Source organism: Diabrotica virgifera, chromosome 1 (genome assembly GCF_917563875.1).
Source record: "Diabrotica virgifera virgifera chromosome 1, PGI_DIABVI_V3a".
NCBI classification, from domain to species: Eukaryota; Metazoa; Arthropoda; class Insecta; order Coleoptera; family Chrysomelidae; genus Diabrotica; species Diabrotica virgifera.
The window spans coordinates 31918551-31935556 of record NC_065443.1 but is presented as its reverse complement, the minus strand read 5'-3'; positions in this window follow the sequence as shown (position 1 = coordinate 31935556).

The window sequence follows — 17006 nt, the reverse complement described above, 5'->3', positions numbered from 1 at the left end:
CTTTAAAAATTTACAAAGGTATTAAATAATGAACAATAATTTTATTATATATTTTTGTATTTTTATTTATATACAAGGTATCCCACGAAGGCTTACTTATCTCTGAAAATAATCTAACTTAAAATCAAACAAGCTAAAAATGCGAGCATTATCGTAACGAAAACTTTGTTTATTTACGTATTTAAATTCATAATATGAAAAATTGCTATTAAGAGACCACATCAGCGTGTCATCAATATTAATTCGGGACATAATATCACACCATTTTTTAAAAGTTCTGCGAAACTTGCAACAGTGCATCGGCAGTATTTGACACTATCTATGAAGGCTCAACATTGTGACAATATACTCATAGGCGCGCTAAATGGAAGTAATCGGAAACAATTTTATTATTAGTGAATAAATATTTATAAAAATAAACCAAAATGGGTGAAAATTTTATTAAAAACATGTATTTGAATGTTTTTATTTAAATTTAAAATTTAAATTAAAAAAAAACTATGTTTTCAATCTAATATCACATAATACAATATCCAAAAATGGCATTCTACATCCTACCAGACTGAACACAATGGGAACCTTCTCTGGTAACACCTCCGAGGCTTCTACAATTTGCAAGCCATAACGGCTGAGACTTAAGGAAGATGAGGGAATTTTACAATTTATAATTCACGTCCCATCTGCTCAGCGCGGTAAAGTTCCAACGAGAATGGTTCCCTTCGTACTCCAATCAGAGTAAACATATAAATCAAAAATGAATAACCATTTTCAATTTCGTTGCAACACGAAACTTCAGCCGCATCATCATTCCAGTTCAATCAGAGAGTGCAGCAAGCACCTCTACCGGTTTCGAAACTTATTAGTCTCTCATCAGGGGGCACATATGCTGCTCTTTTTGACCCAACTAGGACACACCCCGGAGTGCAGTCACGGATTGCAACGAACGAAATGGCTGCTTGCAAATTGTAGAAGCCTCGGAGGTGTTACCAGAGAAGGTTCCCATTGTTTTCAGTATGGTAGGATGTAGAATGACATTTTTGGATGTTGCTTTATGTGCTATTAGATTGAAAGCTTAGTTTTTTGATAGCAGTTACCGCTAGGGCATCCCTGCCATTTCGTTCGTTGCAATCCGTTACTGCACGCCGGGGTTTGTCCTACTTGGGTCAGAGAGAGCAGCATATGTGCCTCCTGATGAGAGAATAATAAGTTTCGAAACCGGTAGAGGTACTTCCTGCACTCTCTGATTGAACTGGAATGATTATGCGGCTGTAGTTTCGTGTTGCAATGAAATTGAAAATGGTTATTCATTTTTGATTTATGTTTACTCCCATTGAAGTACGAAGGGAACCATTTTCGTTTGAACTTTACCGCGCTGAACAGATGGGACGTGAATTATTAATTGTAAAATTCCCTCATCTTCCTTAGTCTCAGCATCCGTTATGGCTTGCAAATTGTAGAAGCCTCGGAGGTGTTACCAGAGAAGGTTCCATTGTTTTCAGTCTGGTTGGATGTAGAATGACATTTTTGGATATTGTTTTATGTGCTATTATATTGAAAACTTAGTTTTTTGATAGCAGTTGCCGCTAGGGCATCCCTGCCATTTCGTTCGTTGCAATCCGTGACTGGACGCCGGGGTTTGTCCTAGTTGGGTCAGAGAGAGCAGCATATGTGCCTCCTGATGAGAGACTAATTATTAGTCCTCTACCGGTTTCGAAACTTATTATAAGTTTCGAAACCGGTAGATGTGCTTGCTGCACTCTCTGATTGAACTGAAATGACGATGCGGCTGTAGTTTCGTGTTGCAACGAAATTGAAAATGGTTATTTATTTTTGATTTATGTTTACTCGTTGTACGTGAATTAAAAACAGTAAAATTTCCTCATCTTCCTTAGACTCAGCATCCGTTATGGCTTGCAAATTGTAGAAGCCTCGAAGGTGTTACCAGAGAAGGTTCCCATTGTTTTCAGTCTGGTATAACGTAAGAATGACATTTTTGGATGTTGTTCTATGTGCTATTAGATTGAAAACTTAGTTTTTTGATAGCAGTTGCCGCTAGGGCATCCATGCAATTTCGTTCGTTGCAATTCGTGACCGGAGTTTGTCCTAGTTGGGTCAGAGAGAGCAGCATATGTGCCTCCTGATGAGAGACTAATAAGTTTCGAAACCGGTATAGGTGCTTGCTGCTCTGATTAAACTGGAATTATGATGCGGCTGTAGTTTCGTGTTGCAACGAAATTGAAAATGGTTATTCATTTTTAAATTTTAAACTATTGATGATATTTCTAGAATAAAAAATCATCCCAAAACTTTATATACTCGCAATAGAATTAGAACTATTTTTACGTAAAATATACGTACCTATAAAACTCACAATTAATAATAATCTATATTTTCAAATACAAATTATAAACAAAGACTACTTCCCTATGGATCAACACTAACGAATTCCAATATCTTAGAAAATAATACACTGCTGCACTGAACAGATAAGAGAATCGTGCTATTATACTTAGAAAACCGACGAAGATTTGTCAAAATGACAGTAACTATTTCTCTATGTTGCCTAATCAGGTATTAGTGATATTATTTTCGATTTCTTGTTATAGATAATCAATTTTAGTAGTTCGAATGTGACACAAAATCTATGCATGGTATAAAAAGTTTATTTGAAAAAAGTGTATTTTTTTGTTCTTCATAATGGCGGTACCGTATCGTTTTTGTAATATTTTATTTAATTAGAGAGTAATTTGCACATACTAACATATTTCTCAAATTGGGCTCTGTACCGTCATTCTTTACTATATTACAAATATGTGTGCCAACTATCCCAGCAAAATATTCAAAATTAAAGTTGCAATCTTGGAACGCGTTTTCCTTTTTGATGACGCGCTGATGTAGCCTCTTATGAACAGTTGTTTAGAATTAAAAACTATGTTTTAATGTACAATTTATTATTTCCTTCTCATTTAAATATTGTGAACTATGAAGGTACTTCATTCTTGAGATAATTTCATATTCTTTTATTTTTTGACATATCTACCTCGAATAACATTGATAAAATTTGATATTATGATGGTTGCATCTTAGATTTTAGACCATACAGATCTTTTTCTGAAGAATAACTTTTGTTCGTAAAATTAAAAATAAAAATGTTTCCCATAATATATGTATGTGTTTAACTTCAGTAGACACTCTGTGTATAATATATGCATTTTAGTATACATAATACATATCATTAGGTAGACAGTTTAAATAAAAAAAATAGTAGGCTACCATTTAGCATTAACTATATTAATATTAATAAATAATATTTATTTATATATTGATATTTCAGCTTGACGTTTAAGGGCCAATTTCTCATATCGAGTTCAACTTCAGTTTAACCTGAACTTTTAGTGAACGTCACTTTAAAGTCAAAATCGTCTTTCTCAATTCACGTTCAACCGATGGCAGTTTAAACTTGAACGATGCTTGAACGCTGGAATAGGGCTTTTCATCGATTGTCATTTGTTTCGAGCTTCTGTCATATGTTGTATACTCTGTGTATAATATTAATATACACGGATTATACGACATATGACAGAACCTCGAAACAAATTACTGTGAATGAAAAGCCCTATTCGGCCGTTCAAGATTTCTGAACCCCGTTCAGATGATTTCATGGATTACGCATGCGTTGTATTAACACGAAACGCTGTCGTAATATAATATAAACTATTTTATTATATCAAGATTAACGATAAAAGATAACATTATTTTTGTTTTTATAACATTTAGTTATAATTATTAAAATGACTATTTTACTATAAATATTTCAATTTAACTTTATTCAAAAACAGCATAAAAAAGGTAGTTCAAAATGGCGACAGTTTTTCACCTTTTGCCATCTATTGGTATTTCTCGAACGCTGTATAACGTGCACTGACATGAACGTGCAATGAGAAATGCATTCCAAACAAATCCGAAGTTCACCGGTGAACCTGGTTCAACTGAACCATAGATTACCGTAGGTATGAGAAATCGACCCTAACTGTATCAAACGAAACAACATCTCGGGAGAGCAATTTAGTCATAGATATAATAACACATAGATTAGGCCAGATCCGAAAAATAGCGTAACGCGGAGCAGTTTGGGTCGGTGGTCTATCTATAACTCTCTACCGGCGCCGGCGCTTAGCTTTCTCTCTCTAGCATATGACGGCCGCCACCTGTGTGTCTGTGTCATTCCATTACTCCCACCTCTTGGTAGATATGCTCACACTCGCACGACAGACAAAGATAGCTAGACCACTGTACTTGATATTGGCGTTACACCCCGATGCATTGAGTGGCATATCCCTAGCCTGGTCTATTTTTAACATGTCTCTGAATCAGAGCTGGGAAATACCCGTCTACAAATACCCAAATTTTGTACTCTAAGTACATTGTCGGTACTCAGTACCCAGTAGCCGAGTACATTTTCAATAAGGTACTCGGTACTCGTACCCGTAGCATGTGGGCTAAAGTATTTTGAAAAATAACGCCCTTGGCGTTAAATTTAAATAACTAGTTAATAAATACCGTCAAGTTGACAAATAAAAACCTAAGTAAAACTATGATTACCACAATTACGTTGCGACTATTGCTGCTAAATGTACTTATTTGAAAACTAATTAATTCAAAATGCATTCAAATTTTTTGCATATTATAAAGAAGAATTTAGTCGGACATTAAACGTTGGAGGCACCACGGGTATTATAGATAATAACGCTTTCGGTCAACTATACACCATTGACCTCAAGCGTTATTATCTTTATAATACCCTTGGTACCTTAATAACTATACTATTAGAATTTTTTACCAAGCAACATAAACAAAATTTGTTTAAAGAGGGGTAAGGTAAAGCCCATTTTCCGTTGGAACTTTACCAAGCTGCAGACGGGGATTGTGAATTGCATAGTGTAGAATTCCTTCCCTTTTGTCTTCACTGCAGCATCCATCTGGCTTGCATATTGTAGAAGCCTTGGAGGTGTCACCAGGGAAATGGACCAAAAAGTTTTCAATTTAAAAATCTTTTAGTAAAATTTTTAATATTTTTCAATATTATTAATGTTGCTATTAGGATTGAAAACTTTACCTTTCTATTGCCAGATGACCCTAGTCAACTAATCCTTACACGTCAGTTTCAATGTGGGGATAAGCTTTCATGGTTGGTCACTTCGAGTATGGAGCAGCAGGCCTACGCCTCTCTGAGGATGACTCCAACAAGAGTCGAAAATCGCCGATTCAGAGTGCTGGACTGCGCTCCGTATTCTAAGTGAAAAATAAGGTTGTTTTATCTTCGCATTGCAACTGAATAAAAATGGTATACATTTTTATTTATTTAAAATTTGTTTAATTTACAATAACGTTAATAATTAATTTCAAACTAGAATTGTGACTTTATTTCCCAAAGAAAACAGTAAGTTACATAATTATGCTACAAGGAAATAGCTTCAGAATAATACACAAACAAGACAAATAATCCACAGTATGGTGGAGATTTGTGGATGAAGTGTTCTCCATTTTTCCTCATGGACTAGAAACATTAAATAAATGTTTGACGGATCAACGAAACGAACAATCAAGATAGTGAAAGGTTATCCTGAAGTGGAAACCAAGATATGATTGGAGAGATATGTTCAGCAGTGGGCACGGAAGGATAGAATGATGAAGTGGAAATGTTTCATGAGTGGTAAAATTGGATCGTCTAAAAATGACTTTGGATATTCACATAAACTATAATATTGCATACCGGATCTCATATTAGGATCTCTTTCTATTAATTCTTGTATGTATACATATGTACCTAGTGTTTTGATGATCCGATGAGAACAAATTTAAAAAAAATCAGATTACATATTTTTCTACTGGAATTTTACTCCAAAGATTTTTCCATCTATTTGTCTTTTAATAACAACCTTATGTTGGCTTTATGCTAGGTAGTTTCATTCAATTAAAAGCTAATCATAACAATAATACAAACAATTTACGGCGTCTACGTCTACAAAGTCTACATCTACAATACACAAACATTCATAATAATGAATGAACAATGCACGCACTTTCTGGTGCGCGTTGCTATATTTACAAGATATACAGGGTGTTTCATTAATAATTGAAAATATTTTAACTGCAGATTGCTCTGCTTAAAATATTAGTATTTAATCCAAATTATTTAAACAAAATGTGGCTCTTTTCTGAGTTACAGGGTGTTTTCTTATTTAAAAATTTAAAAACTATTTGTATCGAGTATCTACTTTAAAACCGTTTGCCATATCCTTGTCATATTTGTCAGGAAATGTAGGAACTGAACGCCCTAATTAATTATGTTAATTAAACGTTTCTGGCCGCCACGAAAGGCGTGGAACAGCGGAAAGTGAATGGCCCATCCCAAATTCTATACCACTGGCGGAATTGCTATTTTAGCGCAATTTTTCGATTCCTTCAAAAATAAATAATCTTCTGATTAAAATATTAAAATACAACAAAACATATAGTAAGCAAACAATATATTTGATGAAGATTGGTAGAAATTTTGTTCGTAATCAAATTATGCAAATTAATAAGTAAGTACATTATTTTTTACATTTTCCAAATAGGTATGTAGATAATTTTTTATTACAATACTGAAACATTTACAATTACGTACCTGTTGCTTTTAAAAACTACTTAAAAAGTCACTACAATTATAAACTTGCTTTTGTTTCTGTCCTCACAACAATAAAAACTAATATACACAACATTTGTTTACCCACAATCTCCATATTGAAAAATTATTGACAGATCATTTTAACACTCAATCAGAGCCCGTATAACGTTTGAGCTGCGCCCAGGACCAAGAATTTTGATGAATTCGCGCACATATAAATTTACTCCCAAACGCGGCTAAATAAGTATAATTTCAAAAAATATATAGATAGAAAAGTAAGCCTAACGTTTTGGTTTTATTGTCTTTGCTATAAGCATTCGTGAATCTGGTCAAGTTGGAAGCACTGTGAAACCTGTAGGGGAGTGCAATTAGAACGAAAAGATACAATGTTTCGGAAAAAATCAAACAAGGTTATATTTTTCTAAAACTTTTTTTGTTAGTTTATAAATATGTTAAAGTAAAAAGTTCTACTCACAAATTTCGCCGCTAATTGTTTATTAATTGTTTAAACAATAACAATTGTTTTGTATAAATAATGTTAAGAATATGGGTGAATTCAACATTTTATTTTGATAAAAAAATGTTTTTATTTTAGTTTTGATTATGCTGAACCCGAATTTGACATTACAATTTGCAAATTCAAAATGGCGGATTCAAAATGGCGGATTTTTTCCTAAAAATCCTTAAAATGTAGTTGTAAAATCCTAATTTTTTTATGAAACGTGTTTGTTTACATATATGTGGATATTTTTGAGAGGTTGCTGAACCTGAATCAAATTTTGATAATTTAAATTATAAAATGGCAGATCCAAAATGGCGGATAACTTAAAAAATAGTTGTAAAATCATAATTTCTTTACAAAATGTATTTATTTCTACATATATTTATTTCTGAGAGCTTTGATAAACCTAACTTAAATGTTAACATTACAAACTATAAAATGGCGGATCCAAAATGCGGATTTTCTAAAAAGAACATAAAAAATAACATTTTTCTAAAACATTTATTGTCTTTATTTTTAACAGGTTGTCAAAATGGCGGATCCAAAATGGCGGATATTTAAATGAAAAACAAGTAGAATCCAATCAAAAAAATATGGAATTTCGTTCTTAAAAAAAAGATAAACAAATAATTTTCACAATAATATTAAAAATTAAAATGTATTAGAAAGAAAGAACAAATTATTCAAAATCTATATCTTCAATATCACCTACAACTACGCTGACATCTTCGCTTTCTTCAATTTCTTGTTCATTTAAAACGGGACAATTCAAACAGTCTTGTCCGAAACAATGAGAATAATATTGATAAAATATAATATTTTATATTTGCATATTAAGTGTTAGACCATGCACAGCTATTTATGACGAATAACTTTCTTCATAAAATTAATAATAAAACAGTTATCTTAAATAATAAGTGAAAATTTAATGCTGTTGGGTATAATTAATTTGAAACAATATTAAAAAAAAACAAATTTTCGATTAGAAGGATATAATTACGTATTGGAACATAGTTTTCAATTCCAAAAAACTTTTCTTTATAAAAATTTTCGATATTGTGAAATATAAAGGTACTTTACTCTTGAGTGAAATTCACATTTTTTAAAATACCTCGTACAAAATTAACAAAATTTGATACTTGATGGTTGCATCTTATGTTATATACGATGCAGAGTATTTTATAAAGAATAACTTTTTTTCGTAAAACTGATATTAAAAAAGTTATCAATAGGTTCCAAGTTACGCAGACATACTGTATAAGAGCTAAAAAAATTTTTTTTGTTGAACATTTATTATTGTTGAAGCTTATTATTAAATGTATTTTAGGTAAGTTTTACAGAAAAAAGTTTTGATCACTCTGTATATACATTTTTTCAGCTGGTAATTTTCGGTTTTTGTATTACATTTTTGTTATCTTTCTTAGTTTTCTCAAAAAGAAATTATTTATTTGATTTTTAAACTAAAATAATTCCATGCTTTTTAAAGATTACATCATAAGCTTTAAAAAGATATCAAAAAAATTGTATTAGATTTATTCAAGCTTGAGTAATACCATCTTAAAGTGGTGGGAATTCTGTAAAACTACGAAGTTTTCAAAAATTACATTTTTTGAGACATCGTATTATTTCAATTAAATTTTTGAGACTTTTTTTTTTTTAATTAAACATCGTTTAGTAAGATGATTGAGAGGTAAGTTGTGCAAATTTGAGAGTTTTATAAGTAAAATTGTATTAGTTACACATTTTTAAATCATTTTTAAACAAAATTCATGTAAGGCTCATTTTCCGCCCACACCGTACTTATGTCCATACATTTTATTTCTCTTTATTACAACCAGAAGATAGCTTATTTGATCTTCTTTCAGGTCCAATTTGTAAAATTTCTTTTGATCCATTAGTTAAAGAATTACATTAAAAAAACTCAACCGTGCACTTCTTCCAACGCTAGTTTACAGTGTGCCAATGTGTGTGAGAAGTGTGACTTTAGCGTTATAAATAAAAAATTACAGAAGCTAGAGATTTAATTTTAGAAAAATCTTTATATGAGGTTTTTTTTGTAAAATTTTCTGAATTTTTCAATGGTCAAGTCAGTTTTTTTCTAAAAATTACATTTTCTGAGTTATTTAAAAAACATCTAACTTCGCTGTTCATTTGTTTAATAAAAAATGAAGCACCCACTTCTCGAGTAGAACTTTTTGATATGTTGTTTATTAAACATTTCTTAATAAAATTACAAAAAGTTTTATCTTGTTTGATTTTTTTCGAAGTGAAAATCTAAATGCACTCCCCTACTAGATAAATAAATAAAATTAAACAAAAAGACTAAGTTTTCACTCTAATGGCATATAAAACCACATAATGCTATTCTACATCCCACCAGAATGAAAACAATGGGAACCTTCTCTGGTTACACCTCCGAGGCTTCTACAATTTGCAAGCCATACGGATGCTGAGACTAAGGAAGATGAGGGAATTCTACAATTTGCAATTCACGTCACATCTGCTCAGCGCGGTAAAGTTCCAACGAGATCATACTCCACACAGAGTAAATGTAAATAAAAAATGGTTATTCATTTTTAAAATTAAACAACTTTATAGTTAAAATTGTTCCTTGAAAAATTCTCTACAAAATTACTATGATGTCATTTTATTGTAAAATAAACTAAAGAAAAGTTATAACCTCCAAAAGGAAACTCGTTACAAAAATTTCACTTATTTTTGTTTATAGCTTTTTTGTTGGTCACTTGTCGATAAAAATTAATAAAAATATATTATAGAACATTTGATTTTCTACATTTTATGTTTGATTAAATTTTCTGTAGGGTGGCTAGTTTACGAGATACAGCGCAAAAACCCTTTGTACCCCTTTTTCCAAGACAGCGGCCAGGTGACAAGGGTGGCGACCCCACAAACTTGAACTTAAGCTTCTACTGATCCCTCCTATACATTAAAAAAATAAAATTGCGTCCTCTAAGAAATGCAAGCTAACGACTAGGAAATGTAACATGTCAATGGACTATACCTAAATGACCTTCGAACTTTAAAAAATATGTTTGGTTCTGGCTAAAAAACTACAATTTGTTTTTAATTGTTGAATGTCAATTCTAGTCGGAGAGATAGAAGCGGATTTTGTGCGTGATAAGTAATATGGAAAAACTATACGGGGATATGTTGAATTAGTTGTGTACATGACTTTCACCAACGGCCGGAAACCAGAGTTGGGGCCGAGGGTAGGTATAAGGGGTCAAAGTCGCGGATTTTATTATTTTTTTTATGACGCTCATGATCGAGATAGTGCACCAAAATTTGGGAATAAGTAGGTCATGACGTAACTAAGTAAAATCTCCAGGGGCGGAACGCTGCGTGGCCGACAAAGGGGTGGGGGTAGGGGTGAATATAAACAATATAAAGGGTTTTTTGCGCTGTTCGTGATTGAGATAGTGCACCAAAATTTGGGAATAAGTAGGTCATGACGTAACTAAGTAAAATCTCCAGGGGCGGAACGCTGCGTGGCCGACAAAGGGGTGGGGGTAGGGGTGAATATAAACAATATAAAGGGTTTTTTGCGCTGTTCGTGATTGAGATAGTGAACCAAAATTTGGGAATAAGTAGATCATGACATTACTAAGTAAAATCCCCAGAGCTGGAAACCAGAGTTGGAGATGAGGGTAGTTATAAGGGGTCAAATTCGCCGTTTTTATTATTTTTTTTTGTGACTCTCATGATCGAGAGAGTGCACCAAAATTTGGGAATAAGTAGGTCATGACGTAACTAAGTAAAATCTCCTGGGGTGGCACGCTGCTTGGCCGACAAAGGGTTGGGGCAGGGGTGAATACAAAAAATATAAGGGGTTTTTTTGCGTCGTTCCTGATTGAGAGAGTGTACCAAAATTTTGGAATAAGTAGACCATGACATAACTAAGTAAAATCCTCAGAGCCGGAAACCAGAGTTGGGCATGAGGGTAGTTATAAGGGGTCAAAATCGCCGTTTTTATTATGTTTTTTGTGATGCTCATGATCGAGATAGTGCACCAAAATTTGGGAATAAGTAGGTCATGAGGTAACTAAGTACAATCTCGAGGGGTGGAACGCTGCGTGGCCGATAAAGGGGTGGGGGCAGGTGTGAATATAAAAAATATAAGGGGTTTTTTGCGACGTGCTAGATTGAGATATTGCACCAAAATTTGGGAATAAGTAGACCATTACTAAGCTAAGTAAAATCCCCAGAGCCGGAAACCAGAGTTGGGGATGAGGCTAGTTTTAAGGGGTCAAAGTCGCAGTGTGTATTATTTTTTTTGTGACCCAGCACAATATTTGCCCCTTACGCAGCGTTCCGCCCCTGTAGATTTTACTTAGTAATGTCATGATCTACTTATTCCCAAATTTTGGTGCACTATCTCGATCACGATCGGCAAAAAATCCCCCATATATTTTTATACTCACCCCTGCCTACCACCCCTTTGTACCACAAGCAGCGTTCCGCCCCTGAAGATTTTACTTAGTTACGTCATGACCTACTTACTCCCAAATTTTGGTGCACTATCTCCATCATGAGCGCCACAAAAAAAAATTATAAAAACAGCAACTTTTACCCCTTATAACTACCCTTGTCCGCCACTCTCGTTTCCGCCTCTGGGGATATTACTTAGTAATGTCATGGTCTACTTATTCCCAAATTTTGGTGCCATATCTCAATCACGAACGTCGCAAAAAACCCCTTACATTTTTTTATATTCACCCCTGCCCCACCCCTTTGTCGACCACGCAGCGTTCCACTCCTGGAGATTTTACTTAGTTACGTCATGACCTACTTATTCCTAAATTTTGGTGCACTCTCTCGATAATTAGCGTCACAAAAAAAAATAATAAAAACGGCGACTTTGACCCCTTATAACTACCTTCATCTCCAACTCTGGTTTCCGGCTCTGAGGATTTTACTTAGTAATGTCATGATCTACTTATTTCCAAATTTTGGTCCACTATCTCAATCACGAACAGCGCAAAAAACCCTTTATATTTTTTATATTCACCCTTACCCCCACCCCTTTGTCGGCCACGCAGCGTTCCGCCCCTAGAGATTTTACTTAGGTACGTCATAACCTACTGATTCCCAAATTTTGGTGCACTATCTCGATCATGAGCGTCATAAAAAAATAATAAAATCCGCGACTTTGACCCCTTATAACTACCCTCGGCCCCAACTCTGGTTTCCGGCCGTTGGTGAAAGTCATGTACACAACTAATTCAACATATCCCCGTATAGTTTTTCCATATTACTTATCACGCACAAAATCCGCTCCCAGCTCTTAGACTATTCTATATTCAGTAATATAACCATTAACATAATTATTTATACAGGGTGGCCAAGAATTTTTATATTTAAATTAATTGACAAAAATAATAATGTATGTAATTTATTCATTCTACTGCTGTCAGAAAACATTTTATTATTTATCAAAAAACTGTTTTTTTGGTAAATAAACATTGCTTTTCGCTTAATTTCAATTAGTAGAGTCACTGAAGGTGGATATGAGCTATTACCTCCGATTTCGTTGAACCTCCATTGATTTGCATGAAAATTGGTGAGTGGTTAGAGGATATCTCAAGGAACAAAGGTGACATGGTGCCAACTTGCGCTTTTACCCTGGGGGTGGATGCCACCCCTTCTCGGGGGTGAAAATTATTTTATTAAAAATAACCCCATATTTCGATAGAAGGACAAATTTCAAGCAAAATTTGTTATATAAAGTTATTAAGATAAATCAAAACTTTTTGAGTTATTAAAGATCAAAGATTTTAATTTTTCTTAAAAAAAATGCATGTTTTTAACCAATTTTTCATCAAAAACTCAAAAAGTGTAAGTTTTTACAGAAAAGTTATAATTATCAAAATTGAAGCTAATAAAAAATGAAATAAACCGCTTACTACAAAAACCTTTTTATGTTAACTAAAAGTGAGTTATAGGTAATTGAATATATATATATTTTTTTTTCAGCGAGTAAAAAACTCGAAGTATTCAAGCCGAAATACCGGGAAATTGATGCATTTTATAACATAAACTTATTAAACATTTGTCAAAGTACTTAAAAATATCTATTAAATGAGCCCCCGAATATGTTGATATCGTTAAAATTATGCTCCAAAATTTATCTTTTAAAAATTGGTCCAAAAAATGTTATTGTTTTTTTTTTAATAACTCCGTTCGTGTTTACGATATCAGGTTAATCTAAAAACTGTTAGAAAGTTAATTCCAAGTGCTATTTAAGCACGTTGAACCTAATCTTTTAAACCTCTTACTTTTTTAAAAAGTAAAGGTTCAATAACCCTGGTTGCATGGTTCCCACAGCAAAATTTAAGATTTAAACGTTTCTATCTCGGTTATTTTTTACCCTATAGAAATAGCAAAACAGGTAAAATATTTGGCATAGGAAAAACAAAAATTTGGTTGTATATAATTTGTTACGTATATTGAGCATTTTTGGAGTTATTATCAAAAGAATATGAGAATTACAATAATTTTAAAAATTATGATTTTTTTAAATTATATCTTTTTTTCAAAAATTTGCATTCTAAACCGGTCAAAATTATCGGAAACATTACTTGTGCTAATATAAAGAAGTTCTTCTAAGGATTACTATAAATTTTAATTTTTGTGGAAATGGCGTATGTTTTATTTTTCACTTTTCCCTAAAAAATTCGAAACGGTTCTTTTATTTTCATTATAACTTGCTTAATTTTGACGCTATTACCTTGTTCTGAAGCTCATTAAATAGGTATTTCGAAGTACTTTGGCAAATGTTTAGCAGAAATATTTTATACATTGCATCGTTTTCCCGTTATTTAAGCTTGAATACTTAGATTTGAGTACTCATCGAAAAAAATACACATTAAATTGCCAATAACTCACTTTGAACTAACATTAGTTTAGTTCTATATGTAAGGAATGTATTCAATTTTTATTATCTTCAATTTCAGTAATAATAACCGATTCAAAAGATACATTTTTTTACGAAAAAATAAAATCTTTGGTCTTTAATAACTCAAAAAGTGTTGATTTATTTTAATAACTTTATAAAACAAATTTTGCTTATAATTTGTCCCTCTATCGACTTATGGTATTATTTTGAAAAAAATAAGTTTCACCTCCGAGAAGGGGTGGCATCCACCCCCAGGGTAAAAGCGCAAATTGGCATCATGTCACCTTTGTTCTATGAGGTATCCTCTAATTACACACCAATTTTCATGAAAATCGATGGAGGTTCAACGAAATTGGAGGTGAAAACCTTCAGTGACTGCACTAAATGTTCAAGCTACCACACATCTACCTCTGACAGTTTGAATATTTAATTTGAGCGAAAAAGAACCTTTATTTGTGAAATAAACATTTTTTCCACCTTCCTCTACCGAAAGTATACTTTTCCGGACCTGATTGTAGGGAGCAAAGTTGTACTTTTCCTCCCTAGGGAGGAAAATATTTTTCCTCCCTAGGGAGGAAAAGTAAAAGTGACGTCATGGTATTTCATTCATGAAATGTAATTTATTGACGCCCTGTACAATATCTATTTTCTATTACGTAAGTTTCTATACATTTTAACGTTTATTTATAAAACACTCTGTATTTTGCAGAATGGTAAAAAACAGTAAATTGTTATTTTGATTTAACAATGTTTACATTATTAATTTGACTTATATTTGACAGTTGACAGTTATATTGTACGTACTTGTTAGTTTTAGTTCTAATAAATTTTGTTGGTTAGTTATATAAATAAATTAAGTAAAAATGAAAAAATGACTTGTTATTTGAGGAAGGTGGAAAAACCATATGTATAACATGGGAGTAAAGTGCCTTTTCCTCCCTTGAATGATTACTGCCCTCCGCTACGCGTCGGGCAGTAAACTTCATTCTCGGGAGGAAAAGTAGCACTTTCCTCCCTTGTTATACAAATAGCTATTTTCTGTTTTCTGACAGGAAAACTTTTTCCTTGTGGATTTTTTATAACTTGTATAAATTCTTCTTTTTGTGTCAATTAATTAAATTTAAAATAATTTTTCTTGGCCACCCTGTATACCTAAATAATTATTATGTTAATGTTTATATTACTTAATAGAGAATTGAATAACCTTTCAAATAATCTAGCATACGACCCCTATTCTCATTTAAAAAGATCGTCGATTACGTCATCACGCTCAGATGGATGACGTCACTAGTATGATATATAGGTAGGTATGTCAAAAATCATACTGTACCTGTGGGTACTGCTTATACGATCTGTAAGTTTGACTGATTCGAAGTTATTTATATTTATTTATTTACTATGTATATTTATTTTTGAAGAAATTAATTTTTAAATTAAAAAAATCTAATTATTTTGGAAATGTCCTTTTTTTTGAAAATACATAACTTATAAAATATTAGTGATACGAACAATCTCAAAGAGTAAAGAAATGTAGGTTTTTCTTTTATATTTATGATAGTTTCATTTTGTTTTTCTGTAAAACAAAAATTGGTTAAGATATGGCTGTTCAAAGTTTCCAACTCTGTATTTTCAATAATTAGAGCAGAAATTGATATAAATAAATCTGAAATCAAATGGGTACGTACATAAGTTAGAGAGAGAAAAAATATTTTAAAATACCCAGATTATCGGTACTCCATAAATCAGCGGATTAGTTTCAGTAATCCGCTTAGGCCCAGCGGGGGTTTAAGCTGTTTTGAATAGCACTCAGAGCAATAATGATTGTAACTAATATTTTATGGACTCCAAAAATGTGATTTCGATAAACTTTAATTGCAATTTACGCCGTAATTAATCATAATTAAGAGTTGGCGCAATGATAAGAATTGACCGTCATTTTAAAACAAATCTAATCGTATAATTTTTATTGAATTTGAGTGACATTATATTTTCCATAAGATGTGTGCGATGTCCTTTATTGACAAAAAGAAGACTGTGTGTAATTTATTTAATTCAAAATAAATTTTACTGTTCTCAGAAAACAGAAAAAAATGTTTATTTGAAAAATAATCATGGCTTTTCGCTTAAATTAAATGTTTAAACTGTCACGAGGCTGGTGAGTGGCTACTTTAATATTGAATTTAAGCAAAAAACAATATTAATTTGGAAAATAAACATTTTTTCCTGTTTTCTGATAGCAGTAAAATACATTTTAAGATAAATAAGTTACACACATTCTTCTTTTTATGTCAATAAATTTAATTAATTTTTTTTGGACACCCTGTATAAATAATTATGTTAATGTTTATATTACTGAATAGAGAATTGAATTACCTTTCAAATGAGCTATCACGCGATCCCTATTTTCATTTAAAAAAATCATCGATGACGTCATCACGCTCAGATGGGTGACGTCACTAGTATAATATATACGCCAAAAAGTCGTAATTTAAAAATAAAAATTGACTTATTTCAGGATTTTTTTCCAAAGACGTCCATTCTCGAGAAAATGAATGGTACATTCCATGTCAAATCACTCAGGCAAAAAATTTTGGATCTCCGATTTGTCTGAAAATTGGTATATAGCTTCTGTGGGACGTAAAAATAAGATATTTACGGTCAAAAAATCTTCTTCTTCTTTTTTTCTCAAAATGTTATTTTATGCGATTTTACAGTGATTTGGTGTTTATTTAAACAAATTTGCATTTTCTGTCGTAAAGTATCAATGAAAAACATAATATTTTAATAGAAAGGACTCAAAAATGTCATTATATGGCATTATAACAAGTTATTTTGAATCAAAACAAGTTTTTTATCAAATTTTATAGTGTAAAAAACTTTTTCCTCCATTCCCAAAATACATCATCATCGATTTGGCT